This window comes from Gopherus flavomarginatus, assembly GCF_025201925.1.
Source record: "Gopherus flavomarginatus isolate rGopFla2 chromosome 13 unlocalized genomic scaffold, rGopFla2.mat.asm SUPER_13_unloc_2, whole genome shotgun sequence".
Lineage (NCBI taxonomy): Eukaryota > Metazoa > Chordata > Testudines > Testudinidae > Gopherus > Gopherus flavomarginatus.
Window position 1 is genome coordinate 3,404,256 of NW_026114610.1, and position 26,896 is coordinate 3,431,151.

Below are 26,896 nucleotides of genomic sequence, written 5' to 3' on the forward strand. Positions count from 1 at the left end.
TGTTTTACTGAAGCTCAGAGAGAGGAAGAAACATGACCTGCCAAAGAGCACAGAGAGTTTGTTTCATTTTGATCTGTGACTATTACCAGAAGAGTGACACCTAAGATTTGTCGCAACCACCCACCATGGGGCTTGATTTTATGATGGTGGGATTAAGAGCATCATGCTCTACCAACAGAGCTAACTAGATTTAAAGTCAGTCAACTGCCCAGTTCCAGTGTAGAAGGAGCCTGAGGGTGTTTATTTGTGAGCTGATGTTCCCTGTCTGACATTTGCCTTCTTTCCTGGTTTGTTATGTCTCCAGCGAGCAAACCAGAGCTGTCACAGGGCTGGTTAGATGCTGCTTTCTAGACCAGAGAGCTGGGGTTAATTCAGCATGCTGCTGCCATCGGCTGGTCAGAGTAACCAGGGCGGGAGGTCGGAATTTAGGATTCTCCCAACAAGGGGAGGTGCTGTTGGACTCATCTAGTGGGGGAGAGTCTGAAAAAGTTTCTCGGTTCCCAGAGACGGGGCAGACAAGCTGGTGCCACACACACATTTTCATAGGGAATCAGGCGCCCCCTTGGGAAAAACTCAAAAGAAGCCCAGACCCAGGAGTGTCAGAGAAGAGAATCACTGTTTGCTTTAAGAGATGGGTGAGGGAAACCTGCAGGTCCTTAGATCCCTCCAGCACCTGATAGAACCATTTGTGGGGAAAGTCTGGGGAAGCCAACGAGGACAAGGAGGGGGAAAAAGGCCTTGCAGCTGTTGTACAATAACCATACTCTCAGCAGAAGGGTCCGGGGAGCTCTGCTCTCAGAACTCACAAGATGGCAAAGTTCAGAGCCCTGTTGCACGGAGTCAGACTGTGATCAGCTCACAGTGAGAGGAAGCAACACCCCTCCCTTGGTCTCTATGCCAGAGCTCCTATCAGCTCAGTGTCCTTCCTGCAAGAGTCGGCTGCTGAGAGGGTTGCGATGGGGTAAATGAAGGCAGAGGAGGATTGTTCCTCCTGGATATTTTTGGTGTGTTTCTGTGATCCTGCTGGAGGAAGCATCATTAGAGTTTGTTTCAGTGGCCTGTGTAGAGCTGAGGTTGTGGCCCTGAGTACAGGGGTTCCTGCACTCTCTGTTCTTAACCCCTCAGGGAGTGGACATTGGAGTACTGTCAGAAAGTGGATAGAAAGTAGCCTAAGAAAGTGCAGCATAAGTGAGAAAAAAAAAACATCAGCTCTCTAGTGGTCTAGTGTTTAGGATTTGGCACTTTCACTGCCATGGCCTGGGTTTCCCAGTCAGGGAAAAGTAACTTTAAACCAAAAAAGCTTCAGTTATTCTTCACTTGCAATGTAAACAAGCCTGTGGTTTTTTGCTGATTCCCCCATCTTCCCAGCATCTCCAGGGCAGGGCTGGCTCCAGGCACTAGCGCAGCAAGCAGTTTCCTGGGACGGCCAATGGAATGGGGAGGCTTCTGCGGCAGTTGGGCCCTCTCAGTCCCTCTCGGAGGGAAAGACTTGCTGCCAAAAGTGGCAGAGGTAGAGCTGCCGCTGATTGCAGCTTTTTTATTTTTTTTTTCCGCTTGTAGTGGCAAAAACACTGGAACTGGCCCTGCTCCATGGAAGACAATTTGTTCAATCCCAGATGAGTGGAGTTCTATCAGTTCTCAGCCTGAGTCCTTAGGTCTTAATCCTAAGGATATTGTCCCATCATGGGGCCATTTCCCTCCTCTCTTTCATACAGAAGCACAATTTTCCTTGCACAGACACAGGAGCAGCAAGATCTTTCTCTGTCCCTTGTGCAAAGCAGGGGGCCAAATTCCATGGAAACAATGGATGAGTTGGGGCCCTGGGCACATCCAACCGTGGCAGTGAGATGTTCCCTCCTCTCTTTCTTTATGCCCCCGTTGTTATTTCATGGATTGTCTGGGATGGGGGAAAAGCTGAGTTCACTCCAGGTGAAGGGTAAAAAGGACCCTCAAAGTCTCAGGACCCAACCCCTGCTACCAGGATCACCGAGGTGCTGGGGATTTGAGTAGGAAAGGGACTATGTGAATTGTCAAGGTGAGGAATGAATAACAATCCACAACCAGATCCACTTCATTAACCACTGACACAGACTAATCCTGCTGCAGAAAGAAGGGAAACTGGGAGTGATTCTTTGCTGTGCAGCCATGGAAACAATGACCCAATTGCACCGCAGTGAATGTGCTGGGGAAGCTGGACTTTACAGGCAGGTGGCAATAGCAGATCCTAGAAATACCTGGAGCTTCCCACACCACTCCTGCCACCAGGGTCAGGTGTTGAGTGACTCACAGCGCCCCTCCCCTCCCATTACCTTCCAGCAGGAGGTGGCCGCACTCCCCACCCAATGCAGGGGAGAGGGATGAGTGTATCTCTGCACCCTGAGTCCGGGGCACACACTCTCTCTGCCCCACACATCAATTCTGGCCCTGCTGAAAAGTGACCCTAAGAACCAGCAGCCTCCAGGACAGCAGGTTTGGCCCTCAGAGCAGGGAATGTGTCCCCTATGCTGCTCTTAGGCCACTGGATGCTCTGGGAATAGGAGGGCTCTGAGTATGACCAACAGCCTATCTAGGGATGTAACTCAGTGGTAGAGTACATGCTTTGCATGTATGAGGCCCTGTGTTCAATCTCCAGCGTTTCGAGGTTCTTTGTTGTACTCTGCTGCTTTGCTCATGGCCAGCTGGGATGTGGCCCAGCAGTCTCCCTGCAGGAGTTTTAATCCTGCTGAGTGAGGGGCAAGTGCCAATTGAATGCAAGGTCTGGGGAGGTTTCTGCTCCTAAGTCACCTTGGTACATTTAAGATTCCCATCTGCTTTGCTGCTTGGGACAAGGGTAGATGAGAAGGGCGAATCCTCCAGCACTGGAGGGAAAGATCCCATCTGCACAGACAGAGAGGCAGACTAGACTTATTTCTTGTCTGGGCCCAATCTTTTCACCTGGTATAGCCCTTGTTCCAGCTCAGGTGATAGCTAGGGGATGTCTCATCACTGCAGCCATGTTTGTTCAGTTCCACCCCCTTATACAGCTTTGGTACAAGGCAGGAACCTTTTGTCTCTCTCCTGTGGAAAAGCCACAGGTTTAAGATGGATTCCTGTACCAGGTGACATGGTCACATGTCCTTTGAGACCTCAAGCCTTCACTCTTCCTGGCCTGACTCACAGATGGTGCAGGACAGAGCCATCTGCAGTCAATTGTCCTGGTTAATGAGAGCCATCAAGAGTCCAAACCACTATTAATGGCTCACACTTTGCATCATTGCAACAGGACCTCAGAGTTATAGTTCATATTTCTAGTTTCAGATACAGGAATGATCGGTTCATACAAATAGGATGAACACACACAGTAGATTATAAGCTTTGTAATGATACCTTACAAGAGACCTTTCGCATGAAGCATAGTCCAGTCACTTTATATTCACACTCATTAGCATATTTTCATAAAATCACATGGAGTGCAACTTCACAGCAGGGAAAGGGTTTTACTAGGACACCTGGGAGCAGTTGAGTTTCATGTACAGGCTGTAGTATTAGTTCCTCCAGGTTTCTCATAAGCACACAGGGACCTTAACAGATGCTCTCGATACAGGAATGGCCCAGACACGATAAAGTGATGGCAATTGTATTTTCCTTTTTTATTTTTGCATTTCCAATGACATTTCTGTCTGTGATTTCGTTTTGCTTTGTATAACTGTGTTTTCTCCTGGATTTGATATTTAACTAAAAAAGAAAAATGCCTCAGGGCCACGGATGGAGGATCACGCTGGGGCTAGGACTGCTAAGAGAGCGAGAGTAGCAGGTTTTCTGTACTGTTTCTTGCTCTCTTTTTCTTGATTAGTTTCTCTTCTGCACGAAATTTGCCTCTTTTACATGTGAACCTGGTTAGCTCAATTGGACATCAGACTTTTAGTCTGAGAGTACAGGATCCAAGTCCCTGGTCAAACAGACACATAGTTCCCCCTGTGATATTCCTCAAGAACTTCAGAAGGACTCTTCTTGACTTCAGTTTTTCCTTTTCAGAAATTAGCCTTTCCTAGGAATGGCCCTTTACTGCCTGGGACTGAAGATGCTACTTCCTCACCTGTCCATTGACCTAGCAATCTGGAGGAAGAAAGGCCTCTGGGCCTGCAGCAAAGCTCCGTGCGCTGACTTTTTGAACAAATGCAGGGCTAGCCAGAGATGCATGTTCCCACTGAGTCCTCCCTGCCAGAAGTTATCATAACCTTAGTCCCAGATTTGGACCTTAGCGTCCAAAATATGGGGGTTAGCATGAAAACCTCCAAGCTTAGTTACCAGCTTGGACCTGGTACCTGCTGCCACCACCCAAAAAATTAGAGTGTTTTGGGGCACTCTGGTCCCCCTGAAAAACCTTCCCTGGGGACCCCAAGACCCAAATCCCTTGAGTCTCACAACAAAGGGAAATAATCCTTTTTCCCTTCCCCCCTCCAGGTGCTCCTGGAGAGATACACAGACACAAGCTCTGTGAATCCAAACAGAGTGAATCTCCCTCTCTGTTCCCAATCCTGGAAACAAAAAGTACTTTCCTCTTCACCCAGAGGGAATGCAAAATCAGGCTAGCCACTTCAACACACACAGATCTCCCCTGATTTCTTCCTCCCACCAATTCCCTGGTGAGTACAGACTCAATTTCCCTGCAGTAAAGAAAAACTCCAACAGGTCTTAAAAGAAAGCTTTATATAAAAAGAAAGAAAAATAAGTACAAATGTTCTCTCTGTATTTAGATGATACAACACAGGGTCAATTGCTTAAAAGAATATTGAATAAACAGCCTTATTCAAAAAGAATACAAATCAAAGCACTCCAGCACTTATATTCATGCAAATACCAAAGAAAAGAAACCATAGAACTTACTATCTGATCTCTTTGTCCTTACACTTAGAAACAGAAGACTAGAAAGTAGAACTACTTCTCCAAAGCTCAGAGCAAGCAGGCAGCCAGAAAACAAAGACAAAGACACTCAAATCCCTCCACCCAAAGTTGAAAAAATCCGGTTTCCTGATTGGTCCTCTGGTCAGGTGCTTCAGGTGAAAGAGACATTAACCCTTAGCTATCTGTTTATGACACGCACCCCAAATTGCAGACAGTGGGGAAGCTCACTGGCGGCGATTTCCTTCTAGAACTTGAAAATAAACAGATTAATACAACACATACACCTTTACATATACTCCTAAGTATATAACTAACAGACTTCTACATTTTAAGAACACTTTTTAACTACTGAATTCTGGGAAACTCTCACGGGAGAGTGCATCAGCTACTTTGTTAGAAGCTCCTGTGATGTGTTGAATTTCAAAATCAAAATCTTGGAGAGCTAAACTCCAACGAAGAAGTTTCTTGTTGTTCCCCTTGGCAGTATGAAGCCACTTTAGTGCAGCATGGTCAGTTTGTAGTTGGAACCGCCGTCCCCAAACATATGGGCGTAGCTTTTCCAGGGCGTACACAATGGCATAGCATTCCTTTTCACTGACTGACCAGTGACTTTCCCTCTCAGACAGTTTCTTGCTGAGAAACACGACAGGATGGAAGTTGTGATCTGTTGCTTCCTGCATGAGCACTGCTCCTATACCACGCTCAGATGCATCTGTGGTTACTAGGAATGGCTTGTCAAAATCCGGGGCCCTGAGCACAGGGTCAGACATGAGCGTTGCCTTAAGTTGGGTAAAGGCCTTTTGACACTCATCAGTCCACTTAACTGCATTTGGCTGGGTCTTTTTGGTCAGGTCGGTCAGTGGGGCAGCGATTTGGCTGTAGTGGGGTACAAATCGCCTGTAGTATCCGGCCAAGCCTAAGAAGGATTGGACCTGCTTCTTTGACTTTGGGACAGGCCACTTTTGGATAGCATCCACCTTGGCCTGTAGGGGGTTTATGGTTCCTCGACCCACCTGGTGCCCCAGGTAAGTCACTCTGTTTTGGCCTATTTGACACTTTTTGGCCTTAACAGTTAGTCCTGCCTGCCTGATGCGCTCAAAGACCTTTTCCAGGTGTAGTAGGTGTTCGGGCCAGGAGTCTGAAAAAATGGCCACATCATCGAGGTAGGCAACTGCAAATTCTCCCAGTCCAGCTAGTAGACCATCTACCAGCCTCTGGAAGGTGGCGGGTGCATTTCGAAGGCCGAAAGGAAGGACATTGAATTCATACACCCCCGCATGGGTGACGAATGCTGACCTCTCCTTGGCAGGTTCATCTAGCGGTACTTGCCAGTACCCCTTGGTTAAGTCTATTGTAGAGATGAACTGGGCACGTCCCAACTTTTCCAATAGCTCATCGGTACGTGGCATTGGATAGTTGTCCGGACGAGTTACCGCATTTAGCTTACGGTAGTCCACGCAAAAGCGTATTTCCCCATCTGGTTTGGGTACCAGAACCACTGGAGATGCCCATGCACTGGTAGATGAGCGGATTATACCCATCTGTAGCATGTTCTGGATCTCCCGTTCTATAGCAGCTTGGGCATGAGGAGACACTCGGTAGGGTGGGGTTCTGATTGGGTGAGCATTACCTGTATCAATGGAGTGGTATGCCCGTTCAGTCCGTCCTGGGGTGGCTGAGAACAATGGGGCGAAGCTAGTGCACAGCTCCTTGATTTGTTGCCGCTGCAGACGTTCCAGGGTGGTTGAGAGGTTCACCTCTTCCACGCCACCGTCTTTTTTCCCGTCGTAGTAGACACCGTCAGGCCACTCAGCATCCTCTCCCTGGACTGTAAACTGACAAACCTGTAAGTCTCTGGAATAGAAAGGCTTGAGAGAATTAACATGGTACACTTTAGGCTTTAGTGAGGAATTGGGAAATGCTATGAGGTAGTTTACAGCTCCCAGGCGCTCTTGGACCGTGAATGGCCCTTCCCATGATGCTTCCATCTTATGGGCCTGTTGCGCCATCAAGACCATAACCTGGTCTCCTACCTTGAAGGAACGTTCTCTGGCATGTCTGTCATACCAGGCCTTTTGCTCTTCTTGAGCATCCTTTAGGTTCTCTCTAGCAAGGGCTAAAGAGTGTCGGAGGGTGCTTTGTAGGTTGCTTACAAAGTCCAGAATGTTAGTTCCTGGAGAAGGCGTAAACCCCTCCCATTGCTGCTTCACCAACTGTAATGGCCCCTTAACCTCGTGACCATACACAAGTTCAAATGGTGAAAACCCTAAACTGGGATGTGGTACAGCCCTGTAGGCAAACAGCAACTGCTGCAACACTAGGTCCCAATTATTGGAGAATTCGTTGATGAATTTTCGTATCATGGCCCCCAAAGTTCCATTGAACCTTTCAACCAGGCCATTGGTTTGATGGTGGTACGGGGTGGCAACCAAGTGATTCACCCCATGAGTTTCCCACAGTTTTTCCATGGTCCCTGCCAGGAAATTAGACCCTGAATCTGTAAGGATGTCAGAGGGCCAACCTACCCTGGCAAAGATGTCTGTTAGGGCCAGGCACACAGTGTTAGCCCTGGTGTTGCCTAGAGCGACTGCTTCTGGCCATCGGGTAGCAAAGTCCACTAAAGTCAGTACGTACTGCTTTCCTCTGGGCGTCTTTTTTGGGAAAGGGCCCAGAATATCCACAGCTACTCGCTGAAATGGGACCTCAATTATGGGGAGTGGCTGGAGAGGGGCCTTGACCTGGTCTTGAGGCTTACCCACTCTTTGGCATACCTCACAAGACCGGACATACTTGGCAACATCCTTGCCCATCCCCTCCCAGTGGAAGGACTTCCCCAACCGGTCCTTGGTTCTGTTCACCCCAGCATGGCCACTGGGATGATCATGGGCTAAGCTTAAGAGCTTCCCCCGGTACTTAGTTGGAACCACCAACTGTTTTTGCGGCTGCCATTCTTCCCGGTGTCCACCAGAAAGAATTTCCTTGTATAAAAGTCCTTGGTCTATAACAAACCGGGATCGATTAGAAGAGCTGAGAGGCGGTGGGGTGCTCCGTGCCGCCGCCCAAGCTTTCTGAAGGCTGTCATCTGCTTCCTGCTCAGTCTGGAACTGTTCCCTTGAGGCTGGGGTCACCAGTTCTTTCTCAGACTGTGGACTTGGGCTTGGTCCCTCTGGAAGCGCTGTAGGTGATGGGGTTGTTTCCGTTGCTGGTGAACCGCTCTCCGCTGGTGCACCTGAGGGCATTTCAGGCTCTGGCTGAGCCTTTTGGGTATGGCTGTCTTTTGCTTCTGCCAGTTCTGGCTCGCTGGCGCCCTCTGGCGTTGAGTTTGAAGATGTGGTTGCACTTGCTGGTGCTGGTTGCTGTTCCAGTTCCGGGCCTGGGACTGGAGGTGCTGTGGCTGTTTCAGTGGTTGGCATGGAATCCGGGTCCACTACCTCTGTCTGGGTCTCTGGTAACACAGACGGGGCCTCTGTGGACGGCTCAGGAACAGGAATGGGTCTGGAAGCTTGCCTGGTTTGGCTACGTGTAACCATTCCCACTCTCTTGGCCCGCCTCACCTGGTTGGCCAAGTCTTCCCCCAGTAGCATGGGGATAGGATAATTGTCATAGACTGCAAAAGTCCACATTCCTGACCAGCCTTTGTACTGGACAGGCAGTTGAGCTGTAGGCAAGTCTACAGCTTGTGACATGAAGGGGTAAATTGTAACTTTGGCCTTTGGGTTGATGAATTTGGGGTCAACGAAGGATTGGTGGATAGCTGACACTTGTGCCCCCGTGTCTCTCCACGCAGTAACCTTCTTTCCGCCCACTCTCAAATTTTCCCTTCGCTCCAAGGGTATTTGAGAGGCATCCGGGCCTGGGGATCTTTGGTGTGATGGTGGTGTAATGAATTGCACTCGCATGGTGTTCTTGGGACACTTGGCCTTGATATGTCCCAGTTCATTACACTTAAAGCATCTTCCATCTGATGGGTCACTGGGCCGAGGTGAGTTACTGGAGACTGGTGAGGTTGAAGGGTAGGGTATCTGTGGCTTTACTTGGGTGGTATGTGGGGTCTTTGGCTGTCCTCGGTTGTAGGGTTTATGGTCTGTGTGCCCCCTGGGGTAATCGTTCCCCTTGACAGTAGCTTTCTTGCTTTCTGCCAGTTCCATCCATTTGGCTCCAATCTCCCCCGCCTCAGCGATATTCTTGGGGTTTCCATCTTGTATGTACCGTGTGATGTCTTCAGGAACACCATCCAAGAACTGCTCCATTTGTATGAGGAGGTTTAGGTCTTCCAAGGTTTGAATGTTGTTTCCTGTTAGCCAGGCCTCATAGTTTTTTGCAATGTAGTAGGCGTGTTTGGGAAATGACTCCTCTGGTTTCCACTTTTGGTTTCTGAAACGCCGACGGGCATGATCTGGGGTTATCCCCATCCTGTATCTGGCCTTGGTTAGAAAAAGTTTATAGTCATTCATTTGGTGCTTAGGCATTTCAGCTGCCACCTCTGCTAAAGGTCCACTGAGCTGTGACCTCAATTCTACCATGTACTGGTCTTCGGGAATCTTGTACCCAAGACAAGCTCTTTCAAAATTTTCCAAGAAGGCCTCGGTGTCATCACCTGCCTTGTAGGTGGGAAATTTCCTGTGCTGTGGAGCAATAATGGGCGCCGGGTTGTTAGGGTTGGCTGGAGTCTGTTGCTTAGCCTTTTCTAATTCCATGGCCTGTTGGTGGGCTTCCCTTTGGAGTTCTATCTGTCTCCTGTGGGCTGCCTCTTCTTCTGCTTGCTTCCTTCTATGGGCCACCTCTTCTTCTTCTTGCTTCCTTCTGTGGGCCAACTCTTCTTCTGCTTGCTTCCTTCGGTGGGCCACCTCTTCTTCTTCTATTTTTCTTTTGTGTGCTGCCTCTTTGATTTGTTCTTCTCTTTCTTTCATCTCCATTTGTCGCCTGTGTTCAGCTTCTTTGAATTGCTCTTCGGCCTTAATTTTTGCCTTAGAAGTCATGGTTCCTGTTTTCTTGTGTTGGGGTGCCCTCCGGTGTTTATCTTCTGAACTGCAGGCTCTGTTCCCTCCTGGAGTCTGCCTAGCAACAGTGCTTTTTTCTTTTTCTCTCTCTAGCTAATGTTCAATGAAGGGAAACCAGAAAAACCACTTTATTTGCATGCCTATAAGTGCTGGTACGACTCTCAATGGGAGTGCTATTGTGTGACAAAAGACTGTTAATAGTCTGGTAATGGCTTCTTGCTTACCATGCAAGCCACAAACTGCCAGAGAGAGCAGAAAAAAAAATTCTCTCTGGTTCCCTTTTAAAACCAACTGTTTCTCTCTCTGCTAAAAAGCCCTTAGCAGAGAAAAGAAAAATATAATATTCCTACTGGCTTCTTGATTCTGTCTATATCCCACCACTGCTACACCATATCATAACCTTAGTCCCAGATTTGGACCTTAGCGTCCAAAATATGGGGGTTAGCATGAAAACCTCCAAGCTTAGTTACCAGCTTGGACCTGGTACCTGCTGCCACCACCCAAAAAATTAGAGTGTTTTGGGGCACTCTGGTCCCCCTGAAAAACCTTCCCTGGGGACCCCAAGACCCAAATCCCTTGAGTCTCACAACAAAGGGAAATAATCCTTTTTCCCTTCCCCCCTCCAGGTGCTCCTGGAGAGATACACAGACACAAGCTCTGTGAATCCAAACAGAGTGAATCTCCCTCTCTGTTCCCAATCCTGGAAACAAAAAGTACTTTCCTCTTCACCCAGAGGGAATGCAAAATCAGGCTAGCCACTTCAACACACACAGATCTCCCCTGATTTCTTCCTCCCACCAATTCCCTGGTGAGTACAGACTCAATTTCCCTGCAGTAAAGAAAAACTCCAACAGGTCTTAAAAGAAAGCTTTATATAAAAAGAAAGAAAAATAAGTACAAATGTTCTCTCTGTATTTAGATGATACAACACAGGGTCAATTGCTTAAAAGAATATTGAATAAACAGCCTTATTCAAAAAGAATACAAATCAAAGCACTCCAGCACTTATATTCATGCAAATACCAAAGAAAAGAAACCATAGAACTTACTATCTGATCTCTTTGTCCTTACACTTAGAAACAGAAGACTAGAAAGTAGAACTACTTCTCCAAAGCTCAGAGCAAGCAGGCAGCCAGAAAACAAAGACAAAGACACTCAAATCCCTCCACCCAAAGTTGAAAAAATCCGGTTTCCTGATTGGTCCTCTGGTCAGGTGCTTCAGGTGAAAGAGACATTAACCCTTAGCTATCTGTTTATGACAGAAGTCAACAGAGATCAAAGGCCCCCATGCTGGTACCATGGTTTAAGGGCCAGCACTCAGGACTTTGAACCCTGAAATCAAAGTTTAAGTCTCAATGAGACCTTGGGGTCTTTTGGTTGCCAGCTAACCATCTTGGGATTTCCAAAGCTTCATCCTGTTCTCCCAAATGACATGGTAGCCTGATCTAATATTTAACTAAAAAATAATTTATCTGTGCACCAAATGGAGGAGCAAGATGGAACTAGGGCTGATAAGGGAGCAAGAATAGCAAATTTTCTGAATTTTCTGTCCTCTTTTTCTTGACTAGTTTCTCTTCTGCACCAAACTTTCCTTTCTTTGTGTGAGTCTGGCTAGCTCAATTGGTAGCACATCAGACTTTTAATCTGAGGGTTCAAGTCCCTGGTCAAGTAAAGAAGGGGACTTTTCCTCCTGTGGTATTCCCCCCAAAACTGAAGAAGGCATCTCTTTAGGATGTTACTTAACATCACTCCCCCTGCCCCTGTAGGACTTGGCCTCCTCTAGGAAGGGCCATGTACTGCCTGGGACTGAAGGGGCAACTTCCTCTCATGCCCCCTGGCTTCTCAGTCTGGATTAAGAAAGATCTTTCTGGGAGCTGCAGCAAACTGCTGCATGACAACTTGGTGAGTAAATGCAGGGCTGCCCCCACAGGGTCATCCACACCAGAGCTCAGCACAGGTCTGGGGGATCCCTATTGGTCCCATGGTGTAAGGGCCAGCACTCAGGACTTTGAATCCTGCAATCTGAGCTGAAGTCTTGTTGGGATCTGAGGGCGGACAATTTCTGTGCCACAAACCCTACTGGGTCTTCCAAGGCTCTGTCTTGCTTTCTCAAAGGCCATGAAAGCCAGTCTTTTACCTGCCAGCTGTTGCTACTTGAGCACAAGAGGGGACGTTTGATCCAGAAGCCTGGCTGTGCCTGGAGTCCTGTAGGTAGGGATGCAAGCTCCATTTCCTCTGAGTCCTGAAGCTGGGCTGCAGCCTGGCCTAGGAGGCAGCCCTATTGGTTGACCTACTGGCCGAAAGTCACTAGGGCAGTGTTGGTGTTCCCAAGGAATGCTGAAGGGCCTAAGGGAGGGAGGCTTAATACTCTCCCCTATCAGTCAGGGCGGAAGAGAAGGGCTCAAGAGTGGGCAGGTTGATGGCTGGGCCTTCTAGCATTCGGTTGGGGATGAGGTGGGGAATGCGAACTGGGAGAAGCGGTTGCTGGCCTGTTAGGAATATCTCAGCCGGTGGCATAAGTGGACCTTGTCATTAGCCTACAAAGTTGTGATGCTCAAGACTTATCTTTTGGCTGTGGGAAATTTCCTCAGCCATGTGTTTCCCTCTGCTCCACGAGTGCTGCTGAGACCAAACACGATGGCCTTCCTAGCCAATAGGAGCTGCGGAGTTGGTACTCAGGGCAGGGGCAGTGCATGGAGATGCTTCCCCACCCTGGGGGATGCTGGAACATGCCAGCCACTTCTGGGAGTGGCACAGAGGGACAGAGGTAGAGTGGGCAGGGAGTCACATCAATGTTGCTGGCACATCTCTGCATGATTCCCATGGCAGCACCAAACAAGGGATGTTTTCCACTGCCCAAGAGATCCAGCCAGGGACTGATGTGCTGGAGATATGTTGGGAAAGGGACTGTCTGAATTCCCAAGGCAGGGAATGAACAATCTACAGCAACATCATTAACCACAAACACATTCTAACCATGCTCCAGCCAGTAGGGAAATGGGCAGGAATTCTTGCTGTTCAGCCAGGGCCACACGTACAGAGCTGACAGCAGTGAGTGTGCTGGGGAAGCTGGTCTGAGCAAACAATTGGAAATGTCCCTTCAGTGAGAACAGAACCAGAGTGAAGAAAGGCCCCTGTCTTAAGCGGTTGTGGCTGAGTGCTTAGGGAGCTGGGTTGAAGCCATAGGTGTCTTTCTGTGGAGGTTTGATTCTTGCCAGCTAGGGAAGGCTGGCGTGTGGTGTCTTCATGGGTGTACTTTCAGTGATGCAGGTTTCTCTATCCCATTGTTCCATGGGCATCCTACTAGATTGCCAGCTGCCTTTCAACTGCAGTGTGGAGACTGTGTATGGGGAGAGACAGTGAGTGTGTCGAAGTACGTATGAGCAGATCATTATTATCTCTACTTGAAAGAGGGAGAAGCTAAGGCTGAGAAAGGAGAATTGACTTGTCTTAGGTCACACAGCCAGGCAGTGGCAGAGTTGGGAGTAGGACCCAAGAGCCCTGATTTTCAAACTAACCATCAGATCTTGAATTTCAGGCATTGAATGACCTGAGTAAAGTGCTCTCAGATGAGCTCCAGACCAACAGCAGTGCACAGTAATTATTCAGCAAGTATTTGAGGAAAACTGCAATGTTACAGAGAATCATGAACTGCTTAGAGACAATTAATGCAGAGAAGCAGCAAAATTCATCAAACATATAAGTGGTTATGACTTATTTCCTTGGTCTTCAAAGAGAACAACAAGGACCTGAGTCTCCTCCATGTCAATAACCCCCTGCTCAGCCAATCAGAGTAGAGACTGAGCATGGGAGGCTGAGGGTTCTCACTAGAGAGCCCAAAGGATGGCCCAGGTCACAGGTGGGGATCCCTGCCCGAGCACTATTTCAGCCCCACATTTTTGGGTGGACCTCCCACAGTGGGAGCTGCAGAGTATGTCTACACTACGGGATTATTCTGATTTTACATAAACCGGTTTTGTAAACAGATTGTATAAAGTCGAGTGCATGTGGCCACACTAAGCACATTAATTCGGCGGTGTGTGCTTCCATGGGCCGAAGCTAGCGTCGATTTCTGGAGCGTTGCAGTGTGGGTAGCTATTCCGTAGCTATCCCATAGTTCCTGCAGTCTCCTCCGACCCTTGGAATTCTGGGTTGAGATCCCAGTGCCTGATGGGGCAAAAATCATTGTTGCGGGTGGTTCTGGGTAAATGTCGTCACTCATTCCTTCCTCTGGGAAAGCAACGGCAAAGAATCATTTCACGCCCTTTTTCCCTGGATTGCCCTGGCAGACACCATAGCATGGCAACCATGGAGCCTGTTTTGCATTTTGTCACTTGCACCATACGTGTACTAGATGCCACTGACAGAGGCGGTACTGCAGCGCTACACAGCAGCATTCATTTGCCTTTGCATGATAGCAGAGATGATTATCAGTTGTTCTGTACCGTTTGCTGTGCCATTGTAAATTGGCAATGAGATGATTGTTATCTGTTGTTCTGTGCTGTCTGCTGCTGTCATGGGTGCTCCTGGCTGACCTTTGCTGAAGTTGGCCAAGAACGCAAAAACAAAAATAGGAATGACTCTCCTGGTCATTCCCTTCTTTACATTGTATCTAAAAATAGAGTCAGTCCTGCCTAGAATATGGGGCAAGTGTACTAGAGAACCAGACAGCACAGCTGCTCCGTGTCAGATCCCACAGAAATGATGACTCATGCCGTTCTAAGGGGTGCCCCTACAACAACCTCACCTGTTGCTTCTCTCCTCCCTCAACCCTCCTGGGCTACCATGGCAGTGTCCCCCCATTTGTGTGATGAAGTAATAAGGAATGCAGGAATAAGAAACACTGACTTGTTAGAGATAAAATGAGGGGGAGGCAGCCTCCAACTGCTATTAGTCCAGGCACGACATTAAGCAGTGCGGGGGAGAGGAGCCCAGCATCCTTCTGCTATGGTAGTCCAGGCAGTACAGAATCTTTTCTTTACACATGAAAAGCAGCAGGCCCTTTAAATCGTCTCCCAAGCCCCCATGCCGGAGCCCTGGGGAGCAAATCACTGCCGTGGATGCTGCTCTCTCCAGCTTTGCGAACCCAGAGCAGGGGCGGCAGAAGCTTCCTTACAGTGGGGGGGGGCACTGTTATCCGAACTGTGGCACCCTCATGACACCCCTTCCATAAGGACCCCCACTCACAGCACCTCTCCCCTCAAGGCCACACCCACAGAACGCCTCTTCCCCAAGACTGTACTCTTTCCCCTCCCCTCCATCATTTGTCCTAACAGCCAATAAAGAGTGGTGGGGCCATGGCCATCTAACCCCCCTGTTCCAGCACCCCTGACACAGAGCTAAGCAGGCAGCAGTGTGTACGTGTATGTGTGTGTGTGTGACAGAGAGTGCTGTGCTGTGCTGAGCTGAGCCAGTGAGAGAAGAGGGGCTGATGTCGGGGCTGTCCCCTGCCTCAGGACTGGTTGCTTCCAGCAGCTGTCTGAACTTAGAGACAGTGTGCCGACACACTCACTCTTCCGCAACACACACACTGTCTCTCCTCACCCCCCACCCCCACTCTCTACCCCATCACTTGCACATTGCAGTTGAAAAGCAGCTGGCAATCTAGTAGGATGCCCATAGAACAATGGAATAGAGAAACCTGCATCATGTGATGCTGTACCAGCCCGTGAGTCATTGCAAACCCTTCCCAAAGCACCCTGCAGCCAGTTGCACAGTGGGATAGCTACCCACAGTGCACTGCTCTCTGTGGTGATCCAAGAGATTCTAGCATGGATGTGCACTGGTGACACAGGGTGGACATGCAACAGCTGTTCAATTAAAACACTTTAACTAAAGCCATATCACCCATTAGTGTAAGTCTAGCTTGAGAGTGAGACAAGGCCCAGCTCTGTTAAAACTAAAGAACCACAACTTCCTCTGTAGTTTGACTGCAGATCAAGTGGTCCTTGGTTCAAATCCAAGTACCCTCTCACAAACCTGTTCCTTCAATAAAAATAATTCCATTTCCAGTATGTTCAGGAGCTCCACTAAATAGGGACCCCTGAAATGAATGGACACACTCAATGTTTTCCTCTGCAAATGCATAAAAATCTAGCAAACATGTCCCCCAACTGAAATCACTTCCAATCCTCTAAGTCTCTAGGTTTGTTTTCATCAATTAAACAAAGGCACATGAAGACGCATTTGCAGGTCCTTGGCCTCCATGGGCTACAGTGCGCAGAAAAACAAGAACCACATCCACTTGGGAGGAATGGGCTAGTCTGTATTACATTTGGTAAGTAATTTGCCATTGGGACCGAAAACTCTACTGGAGGTGGACAGGAGCCGTTACAAAAATAAAATAACCAAGATTTACCAAACTCCCTGTTACACATTCAATCCTCTGTTTGTGCACACGGCATCAATTGGGGCTTTAATAAATGGCAGCCTTCCTTTAACACAGATCATTGTTCCTTGTGACTTTCAGATGCATTTGAATGGCAGCTGTTTAGAGGTCATGTGCTGCTAGCTCATGAGCAGCAGCAGAGTCTCTGTACGTTTACCAACCGTAGAGCTGTGTGTGTCTGCATCCAAGTAACTGCAGAGTCAGTGTAGTACCAGACAGTTAATTGCACAGTTTCACTTTCCGGTCTCATTGATCATTTGGGTAGAAACAGCAATGGTTTGGTGGTTTTTGGTTTTTTTCCCCTTCATTTTCTCCTAAGGAATGTGTGATCTTGAGCATGTTAGTTTAAGTTCCCTGCGGGTCAGGAAAATTCCATCTCCTTGAAATAGGTGGGGAAGTGACCTGTTTGTGTAACCTAGAATAACAGAGCTTTTATAAAGCAGTTTTGCCTTTAATATACTGGGATAAAGACAGTAAATAGTAAATTCTACAGCCAGACACCAGGCCAGGATCAATTGATGGGGCCAGGATCAATTAATTACAGAAGAAACAAACTCTTGGGAAGTAGATGTAATTTGTCCCCAAACCTTTCTTTATTCTCATATGCTCTGAGGGATTCTCTTCCAGAGGGCAGAGTTAAGGTTATCTGGGCATGTACCCTCACTCTGTATTCCCTGTTTTTCCAGAATTTGAGTTTTACTGAACTCGATGTTCTGGAAGGTAAGAGATATTCACAGTCAAAGTTAACTCTGTGTTAATAAAGGTTTTGTTAGTGGCAAATAATGAGACTAATCCCTCACTGCGGTAATTCCACTGACTTCAGTGTGCTCTTCCTCATTTCTAATTCCAAAAAAATAAGCAAATTAAAACAACCTTGAGAACTAAAATGCTGTGAGAAAATGGAAATTTTAGTAGCTCAAATAATTCAGTTTCTTCTGTTTTGTGCGTGTGTAAATGGCACAACATGTTAATTTCTAAGCACATCTTTCTTAACTTCTTCAAATATTCTGTAGTACATTAACTAGATCAAGTGGGTTGTTCAATGCAGTGAGGTTTTCTGCATTGAACATTGCCCAAAACATATTTTTCATGTTAAGTAAATGAACACAACTCATTGAATACAAAATTGTGTATTTCATGCCATGAACTGAGTCGGTAGGTCAAATTAATAGGCTTGTTTTTAATCAGTCTCTCTCCATGAAAAAAGGAAGAAACCGTGAAAATACCCATGGAGAGAGGGTGTTTCTGAGAGCTGGGGTAGATATGGAGATATTTATGAAAGGAGGAGAGGCCAAAGTAGGGCCTTAGCTGGAACAAATGGGGAGGTTTTTTGTGCAGTTTCATTTCAGCCAGCCTCACATCCTGTAGTCCCTACTTCACCACCCCACCAACAAAGCCACCTGTGACTCCTGAGACAGCCCCACTGCAAAAACTGCAGAGCCCTCAGCACTCCCTCTCCTAGCTGGATCCCCTGGCAGCCAGAGCTCTCCGCAGAACTGCTGTGGTTGCTCTCCTGAGTGTCTGATCAAGGATGGCTACCGGCTTCTCCTGAGAATGCAGCTGAGAAATGACTCACCCTTCTCTAGATTCTCGCCTCTGGGCTCTGAGAAGCACGATGGGCCCTGTATGATAAAGTCCATGCAACATTCCCCTCTCATCCCAGCCCTGGTTTGTCACTAGTAGCCTGCTGTGTCTGGGTAGCAGCAAAGGATGTTTCCCAACATTCAGGAGACCCCAGCCTGGGACTAAAGTGAGCCCAGCCCAGACCCCACATCCTAAAGTGAATAAGGAAAAGTTATTTACTTGTTCCCATAATATAAGAACTAGGGAACACCAAATGAAAGTAATGAGCAGCAGGTTTAAAACAAATAAAAGGAGGTTCTTCACACAGTGCACAGTCAACATGTCAAACTCCTTGGCTGAGAAGGTTGTGAAGGCTGGGACTATAACAGGATTTAAAAAAAAAATCTAGATAAATTCATGGAGGTTAAGTCCATTGATGGCTATTATCCAGGATGGGTAAGGAATGGTGTCCCTAGCCTCTGTTTGTCATAGGGTGGAGATGGATGGTAGGAGAGAAATCACTTGATCATTACCTGTTAGGTTCAGTCCCTCTGGGGCACCTGTCATTGGCCACTGTTGGCAGACAGGATACTGGGCTGGATGGACCTTCGGTCTGACCCAGTATGGCTGTTCTCATGTTCTTATGAAGGGAGGGAGAAAGCCTTGCAACACAGTTTCTGTAGTGTAGTGTTTATCACATTTGCCTAACATGCAAAAGGTGATTGGTTCAAAAACAGGAGGTTTTACTTTTTCTGCCTGTCCAGCAAAGTGCTCCTACTGCTGCCACTGTCCTGTCCTGCAGTAACCCCAACCCCTGCATGGCAGACGGTGGTGAAATGAGCTGAGCAAAAAGCCTTGGCATCAGCAGGGGAAAGCTAGAGGGTCTAGGCCAGTCACCTTTTGAAGCCTTGTGACTTGGCCTCCTCTGCCCTTGGAGGTTGGCCTACGGAGGTCGGCTCTTCCTGCTGGCCTCCTTTGTGTGACATGCCAAAGGAGGGAGTGAGGCAGGAACGGGGCAAAAGAGGAAAGTCCAGCTGAGGAAGGCAGGGCAGAAGCTAAGCACCTCAGTGCTGCTAAGTGGGGTTAGTAGAGTGCCACCATTCGTTCTGCAAAGCCTGGGGAGGTGCAGTTGGCTGCTCGGAGGTAGAATCCTGTGCCTACCTCTTGGTTTCCCAGGGATGGCTACTTGCATCCCAGGAGAAGAAGGATGGTTCTGGGTGAAAGGAAGGCAAGCAAAGCTATGGGAGGAAATTTGGGTGCAGGGTGCTGACTCTGCACTGGGGAAGGGGATTGGGGTGTAGGAGGGGTGATGCTTACCTCGGGCAGTGCAGCTCCCAAAGTGATCGATACAGACAATCCTGCATCAGCAGCTCCTAGGTGGGCCATGCCAGGGTGTGTCCATGCACTGCTGCATGCAGGCGCTGCCCCCAGAGCTCCCATTGGTTGCAGTTTCTGGCCAATGGGAGCTGCAGAGTTGGTACTTGGGGCAGGGGCAATGAATGGAGACACTCCCCCCGCCCCAGGGGATGCCGGGACATGCCAACCACTTCTGGGAGTGGCACGGAGGGATGGAGGTAGAGTGGGCAGGGAGCCACCTTAGTGCTGTTGGCACATCTTTGCACACCCATGAGGGGAGGGGAGCAGAGGTCGCCCATGTGCTGCCTGGGGTAGGAGCAGTGCACAGAGCTGCCTCCCCTACTGGGTCTATTACAGGAGTGGATGGGTGGGGTCTTTTGGCCTGTAAGGTGCAGCAGGACGGACTAGATGATCACACTGGTCCCTTCTGACCTTAAAGGCTCCGAGTCTAAAAGTGAGAGGGAAGTAAAGGAAGTTTTTTTAAAAAAAAATCCAAACATTGTAATACAAAGATGACTTCAACAGCTCATTATACAGTCGCTCTCCTTTCTTCCTCCACTGTGTGTTGAATGATCTGTAGAACATTGACTGTCTCATTCCATTGATAAACTGATACAATGCAACTGAAATTAAATCAACTCCCAAGGGAGAAAACATTACATCACTGCATCGGCTGGGAACTGAACCCAGGTCAATTGCTTGGAAGACAGCTATGCTCACCACTATCCCACCAATGCACCTGGTGAAAGTGCCACTTATGCTTGCCCAATGAGGCTAAACAAGCATTGAGGAGATTTTCAGCCTGTTAAAATGTACTGGATTCTCATCACTAAAAAAAAACACCTGCATCTTCACTTGGGTTTGAACCATCAGCCTTTCAATTAGCCACTAAAGTTGTTAATCACAGGGTATGTCTACACTACGGGATTATTTCGATTTTAGAGAAACTGTTTTTTGGAAACAAATTGTATAAAGTCGAGTGCACGTGGACACACTAAATATATTAATTCGGCGGTGTGCGTCCATGTACAGAGGCTAGCATCGATTTCCGGAGCGTTGCACTGTAGGTAGCTATCCCATAGCTATCCCATAGTTTCCGCAGTCTCTCCCACCCACTGGAATTCTGGGTTGATGTCCCAATGCCTGATGGGGCAAAAACAGTGTCGTGGGTGATTCTGGGTAAATGTCGTCACTCACTCCTCCCTCCATGAAAGCAACGGCAGACAATCATTTTGCTTCCTTTTCCCTGGATTGCCTGGGCAGACGCCATAGCACGGCAACCATGGAGCCTGTTCAGCTTTTTTTCACTGTCACCGTATGTCTACTGGATGGTGCTGACAGACGCGGTGCTGTAGCGCTACACAGCAGCATCCTCTTGCCTTTTGCAAGTTAGCAAAGATGGTTACCAGCCATAACATCCCGTCTGCTGCTTTGCAAGCTCTTTTTTGATTCTGGGACTGCATGGTCACCTGTGCTGATCGGCACTCCACGCTGAGCAAACAGGAAATAAAATTCAAAATTTCACGGGGCTTTTCCTGTCTACTTGGCCAATGCATCCGAGTTCAGATTGCTGTTCAAAGTGGTCATAATGGTGCACTGTGGGATGGTGCCTGGAGGCCAATACCATTGAATTGTGGCCACACTAACCCTAATCCGAAATAGCAATACCGATTTCAGCGCTACTCCCCTCATCGGGGAGGAGTACAGATACCGGTATTTAGAACTCTTTATATCGATATAAGGGCTTCATTGTGTGGACGGGTTCATGGTTAATGCTATTTAAAGCTGCTAAATTTGATATAAACTCATAGTGTTGACCGGGCCAGAGAAAGCAGCAGGATTCCCCTATTGTTTCCCGCTCATGTGCCACCAGCCACTGCCCCTCTGCTGCACCCCCTTCACCCCTAACCCCTGCACCCCCTCCTGCACCCACGTGGGGACAGTGACCCGTTTGCATGGAGCAGCTGGCATTGCTACCAGCTTCTCCCTGGAATGCTGCTCCTCTGGGCACCCCTAGGAGCTGCAGAGGTGGGGTGGGGGGGCAAGAAGCGACATCATCTGAGTTCCCTGCATCCAGGTCACTTTCCTCAGCCAGGCTGCATAAGGGGAGGGCAGAGAGCAGCAGCTTCTGATGCTCCCTTCACAGCACAGCCCAGGTGGGGAAAGTGACCAGGACGCATGGAGCACATAGTGTTGCACCTCGCTCCCCTCAACCCTCTATGGGGCCATGGAGGAGCATTGGGGCAGGGGAGAGCAGTGAGCACCTTCACACTGCCACACAGTGCCCTTTGACCCCCTGGAGCCCTGGGTGGCTGCTGGGGGGCCCCATCCCTAAGGCCGACCAAGCTCCCCAGCAAGAACAGCAGAGAACACAAGGAGACTGGCCACACACTGAGCAGTGGTAGCCTGGGCAGCACATAATGTAGGCTTGGGTGGGCTCAGCCTCCCCAAACCTTGCATCGACAAGGAGACAGTGGAGCCCATGACGAGGGGCCCTGGAGAAATTAGGTCCCCCTGGAAAAGTCTCCCCCATGTCAGCCCCAGGGCTGGAGGAGCTCTCACTCCGTGCTACGGCCCGGGGGCTGCAGCAGGGGCACAGAGCTTCTCTGGTCTTGGGGACACAGCGGGGCAGGGGTAAAGGAGTGACAGGGTGGGGCTAGTGGGGGAAGTGGTGGAACAGAGGTGACATAGTGGATGGGGCCGTGGGTGGAAGGTGTGGAAGGGGGCAGAGCCACAGACAGAAGTGAGGGGGCTTAGTTCCAGTGCTGGGGCCCCTGCACTTGTTCTCCCTTTCCCTGGGCTCTGGCATCACTAGCCCGTGCTTAACATGTAGGGTTCAGTGGTCCCCAAAATGTGGGGCATGACTCCTAGGGGAACAAAGAGGAAGATTCATAGGGGCACCTCAGGGGCTAAGCCAGCCCCCATGGAGGGAGCACCAGTCAGCCCGACTCTGTCCTCAGCCTGGGCCCCTGATTGCCAGCTTGGCCTCAACCCCCTTACCCCTGTCTGCACCCCTTTCTTCTGCAAGCAACACCCCACTCCCAGCCCCAGTTTTCAACTGTGGCTCCGAGGGCCCACAGCCATGGATAAGAGGGCACAGTGTGAAATGTTTGGGGACCACTGCTTTAGGGTGACATTCTGAATCACTTCTATGCAGTCCAATAAAAGCTATTCCTCACCCATAAGCACCGACTAAGTATGTTCTGCTGCCCTTCACTCATGCAGGAAGGATAATAACATTTCATACCACTCAGTGCTAAAGTGATTTGTAACCCGCCACCAGCTAAAACTGGTCATTTTGGGAAAGCAGCCCCATGATGCTGCATACCTAGGCAGAGTAGGTGTGTCTATGCAAACATGGTCTGTTCCTGAAGCCTTTCCCACAGCTGGTCACTAGGTGTGAGGGGGGAGTTCATTCAGCCCCTGCTTCCACTTAGTATTTAAAAACACCTTAGTGTCCCTGTCTCTGCTGGCCTTAGATTTCTCCTCCTGTCCATTCCCTGATATCTCAGATGAGGTGGCCGAGTGGTTAATGCGATGGACTGCTAATCCATTGTGCTCTGCACACATGGGTTCAAATCCCATCCTCATTGGATGCATTTAGTCTTCACTCCTCCTTTCTAAACAACCATCTCCCCCTTTGGTACAATGACAGAGCAAACAATGTTGCTGCCTGCAAACAAAACCCTGCTCAGAAACCCCTTTGCTTTAAATAAAATGTCTAAATCTCAGATTTCTAAAAAAAAAAATTCTCTAGTCCTGTATGTCTTAGTTTTCATCTCAAAAGGTAACAGCCTCATAATCTCTCCCAAACACCCTGAGACCTTCCCAAATTATTAAAATACCACAGTTCTCAGCAAGGCCATGACAGTGACCCACAGCTAGAGTGTCTAGGCTAAGCTGTTCTGAAGGAGGCAACTCAAACATTTTCTCCCTGCTTCCCTTGGCAAGGTCTGATTGGGAAAACAAAATTCCCCAAACTGGAAATTTTCAGCTGAAAAACCAGTACTAGCTATTTGTGGACTTTGGTTTGAATGTATTATTATTATTATCTTCTGATTCATGAATCAGTTTTGTCATCCAGGTGTGTTTCCAGCTGTTGATTTGTGGGGGAGAGATGCCAAGTCATGATGTCTCTTCCCCTCTTTCATAGTTTCTTCCAACTCTCTAGAAAGCTCCTTTGCTATGATGTGTGTCAAGCAATGTCCATTGTTGCTGTGTTATCTCGGCGAAGTCTGCATTGTACAGGGTTCCTGGGATAGTCTTTGGGACTGTAGCCACCTTTAATGGGCCAGCAGTGAGTCTGGCTCCTCCATTTTTGCACCTGAAAGGCTGGTGGGGGGCATTTCCCAACCTCATAACATATTTCTGTAATGCACAAAGAGCAAACTTCATAACTTCCTAAACCAATGTGAGCACATAGAATGCAAGAAGACATTAATGTTCAACAGATGAACACTTCAAGATTTTTAAAAAGATACCTCACCAGGCAGACTTTGTTCAAAACGTATCATCACTATATGAGAGTGGTGAATATGGGGCTTGCAGGGTGCTGCTTTAAGCACAGCGTGCCACACCTGGGCTTCCATTGCAATGGGAAAGTACCCTTAGAATCCATCTCTCCCGGGATAAAGATGGCAGGATGGCTGGCCTGAGTCATCTGACTTGGGCTCATTATGCTAAGGCTGAGAGGCTAAAAACTGTGGTGCAGATATTTGTGTTCACACTGAAGCCTGGGTTCAGAAACCCTCACCCCTCGTGGGGGTCTCAGAGGTTGGGTTCAAGTCCATATGTCTGCACTGTAATTTTATAGTCTTGCAGTCCAAGTCCCATAACCCTGAGTCAGCTGACCTGGGCTTTGAGACAGGTGACCTGGGTGTTTTAATCACAGTGTAGACATAACACTAGGATAGGTCTAGGAGCCCAGAAGGTTGGGAGGGAGTTTAGCAAGTGGAAATGGTAAAACCGCAGGGAAGTATTACCCTGGACTCATGGCAGTTCTCCATTGGTCTGTCTGCTTTTCAGGCAGGGATAATAACTGCCAGTGGGGCCCTGTTGAGTGGCTTTTGGGGCACCTGCTCTTGGCTGTTGTCAGAAGGACCTTTGGTCTAGCCCAGTGTGGGTTTTCTTATGGTTTAAACTACACACACAGGCACTGATAACAGAGTTACTGAACGTTTGGGAGTTAGGAGCTGGTAGGTCAGTGGTCCAGTCCCCTCATGGATGACCCCCTCCCTCTGGGACAGGGGCAGGTCTGAGCTCTCGCACCAAATGCTCATTGTGGCTGCCAGATCTGTGGCCAGCTCATTTAGTTTATGCCAAGGGTTGAGTCCTGCTTTGTGCCCAGTGCCTGAGAATGAAAATCCTAAACCACCCTATGAAATAACGAATGCAGCAGGATGTGTTATTGTCCCTGCCCCAAAGCAGGCAGACCAATGGAGAAATGCCATTGAGGCCAGGGTAATACTTCATTGCGGTTTTACCTTTTTTGCTTGCTAAACTCCCTCCCAGCTTTGAGGGTGTCCAGAGCCCAGTATTGAGCCTGAGCTGAGACATCGACACTGCAAATTTACCACCCCATGGCCAAAGCCTCGGGAGCCTGAGCTGGCATGGGGCAGCTCTGGGTGTTTCATTGCAGCGTGGACATAGCGTAGTATTATGTCTGCACTGTCATAAACACACCCAAGTCACTATTCTCAAACCCTGGGTCAGTTGATTCAGGCTTGCGGGGCTTGTGCTGCAGGGTTATAAAATTACAGTGTAGACACTTGGGCTTGAGCCCAGCCTCTGAGACCCCACAAGGGGTGAGGGTCTCCGAAGCTGGGCTCCAGTCTGAGCCTAAATGTCTACACTGCAGTTTTTGGCCTCACAACCTGAGCCCCAGGAGTCCAAGTCAGATGATCCAGGCCAGCCGGGCCACACTGCTTTTATTACGTTATAGATGCCCTCTCAGGGTATGTCTACATTGCAATGTAAGCCCAGGGTTAGCAAAAGTCATGTCAGCAGCCCCAACGCATAAACATAAACCAAGAGGAAAAGACTCACCCCCCAAATAAGCTGGGCAGTGTCCTTCTCCCTACGGTTCATAAGTCCAGCAACCACAAGTCCTTTAACATGAGCCATCGCCTCTCTGCACCCCACTCACAGCTGTTGTCCTTAGTCAGTGCAAGCCCAGAGGTGCCTCTGTAGAGTTCACCTGCCATCCTGGATGGAAAAGGGGGAAAATAAGAAGGCACTATTCTCACTAACTTGTCTGCGGACTCACTCATCCCTCCACAGCCACCCTGTCCTAACACTGATCTAACCCCTAAATTTTAGTATTAGGACCCATGCGCCAGCCAATTTGGCTTTCAAACCCCTGTCCCCTGCCTAGCAAGTGCTATTGAACTGAGCGTGAGTCCCTCAGTCGGGGTCTGCCGAGCACAGTTGTGCTGCCCTCAGTTTACACAAGGATAACAACGCTTTATTTCTCCTGCCCCAATAACAAGGAGACTGGGAATCCAACACCAGGCAAAAGTGATCATGTCAGCAAGCAACCCAGCATATTTCCAATATACTGTAAAATCCACATGCAGACTCATACACGAAACCTTGCAAGAAAATCTTCCTGAGGGAGTCTGAAGCACTTGCTGCTGGAGGGAAGGAGGGAGCTGTCGGCTGGGATTGAGAGGCACTGGGAATAGGAGGGGGCTGTGGGTTGGGATTGAGGAGCAGCGTGAGGAGGAGGGGCCTGTGGGTTGGGATTGAGGGGGCTGTGAGTAGGGACAGAGGAGAAGGGTGAAGAGGAGTAGGCTCTGGTTCGGAGTGAGAAGCAGTGTGCATAGAAGGGACTGAAGTTTGGGACTGAGGGGCACTGGGAAAAGAGGGGATATGGGTTTAGGCTGAAGAGCATCGTCATTTGGGGATCCAGCAGGAAAGGGGAAAGCAGCAGGTGATTCTAATTCCTAGGGAAATTCTATGTGTTTGTATGTGTGTGTGTGTGTGTGCAGGGAAGGAACATGCTATATGCCCAGAGGCCTTTATTCCTCCAGGCTGCAAGGACAGAGGGGCTGTCAGGAAGTTGCCCCTTCAAACACACACAGAAAAAGTCCCTTCTGAGGAAAGGGAAAATCCTGATGAGAGAAAGTTATGTCAAAGAGAACTCCAGAAAGACAGTTTAAGATCTTGGAGAGTAGTTTATCACCTGACCAGGGACTTGAACCCTGGACCATCCAATTAAAAGTCTGATACTCTGCCAACTGAGTTTGCCAGACTCACAAAGTAAAAAGCAACTTGGTGTGGAGGAGAACTAGTCAAGAAAACAAGAGCAGGAAACAGTAGGGAAAACCTGCTGCTCTCTCTGGCCTGGTCAACACTACAAGTTTATATCTAATTTAGCAGCATAAAATCGCATTAACCCTGCACCCGTCCACACAACGAAGCCCTTTATATTGATATAAAGGGCTCTTAATACCGATATCTGTACCAACGAGGGGAGTAGTGCTGAAATCGGTATTTGCCATGTCGGATTAGGGTTAGTGTGGCCGCAATTCTGCGGCTTTGGCCCCCTTTGAGCTCTGCTTGCAGAGGCAATAAAGTCAGTGTTGTTTCAGATTCCTGCATTCTTTATTACTTCATCACATAAACAGGGGGATCACTGCCACAGTAGCCCAGGAAGGGTGGGGGACGAGGAAAGCAATGGGTGGGGTTATTGCAGGGGAACCCC

At 48.7% G+C, this 26,896-nt stretch overlaps 1 non-coding gene across 1 annotated transcript; it reads left to right on the forward strand.

Annotated features, from left to right (window-relative positions):
• Positions 1-22,702: 22,702 nt before the first annotated feature.
• On the forward strand, positions 22,703-22,784 carry TRNAS-GCU (transfer RNA serine (anticodon GCU)). Its single transcript has one exon. It is a non-coding gene; the product is annotated as a tRNA-Ser (tRNA).
• Positions 22,785-26,896: the final 4,112 nt, after the last annotated feature.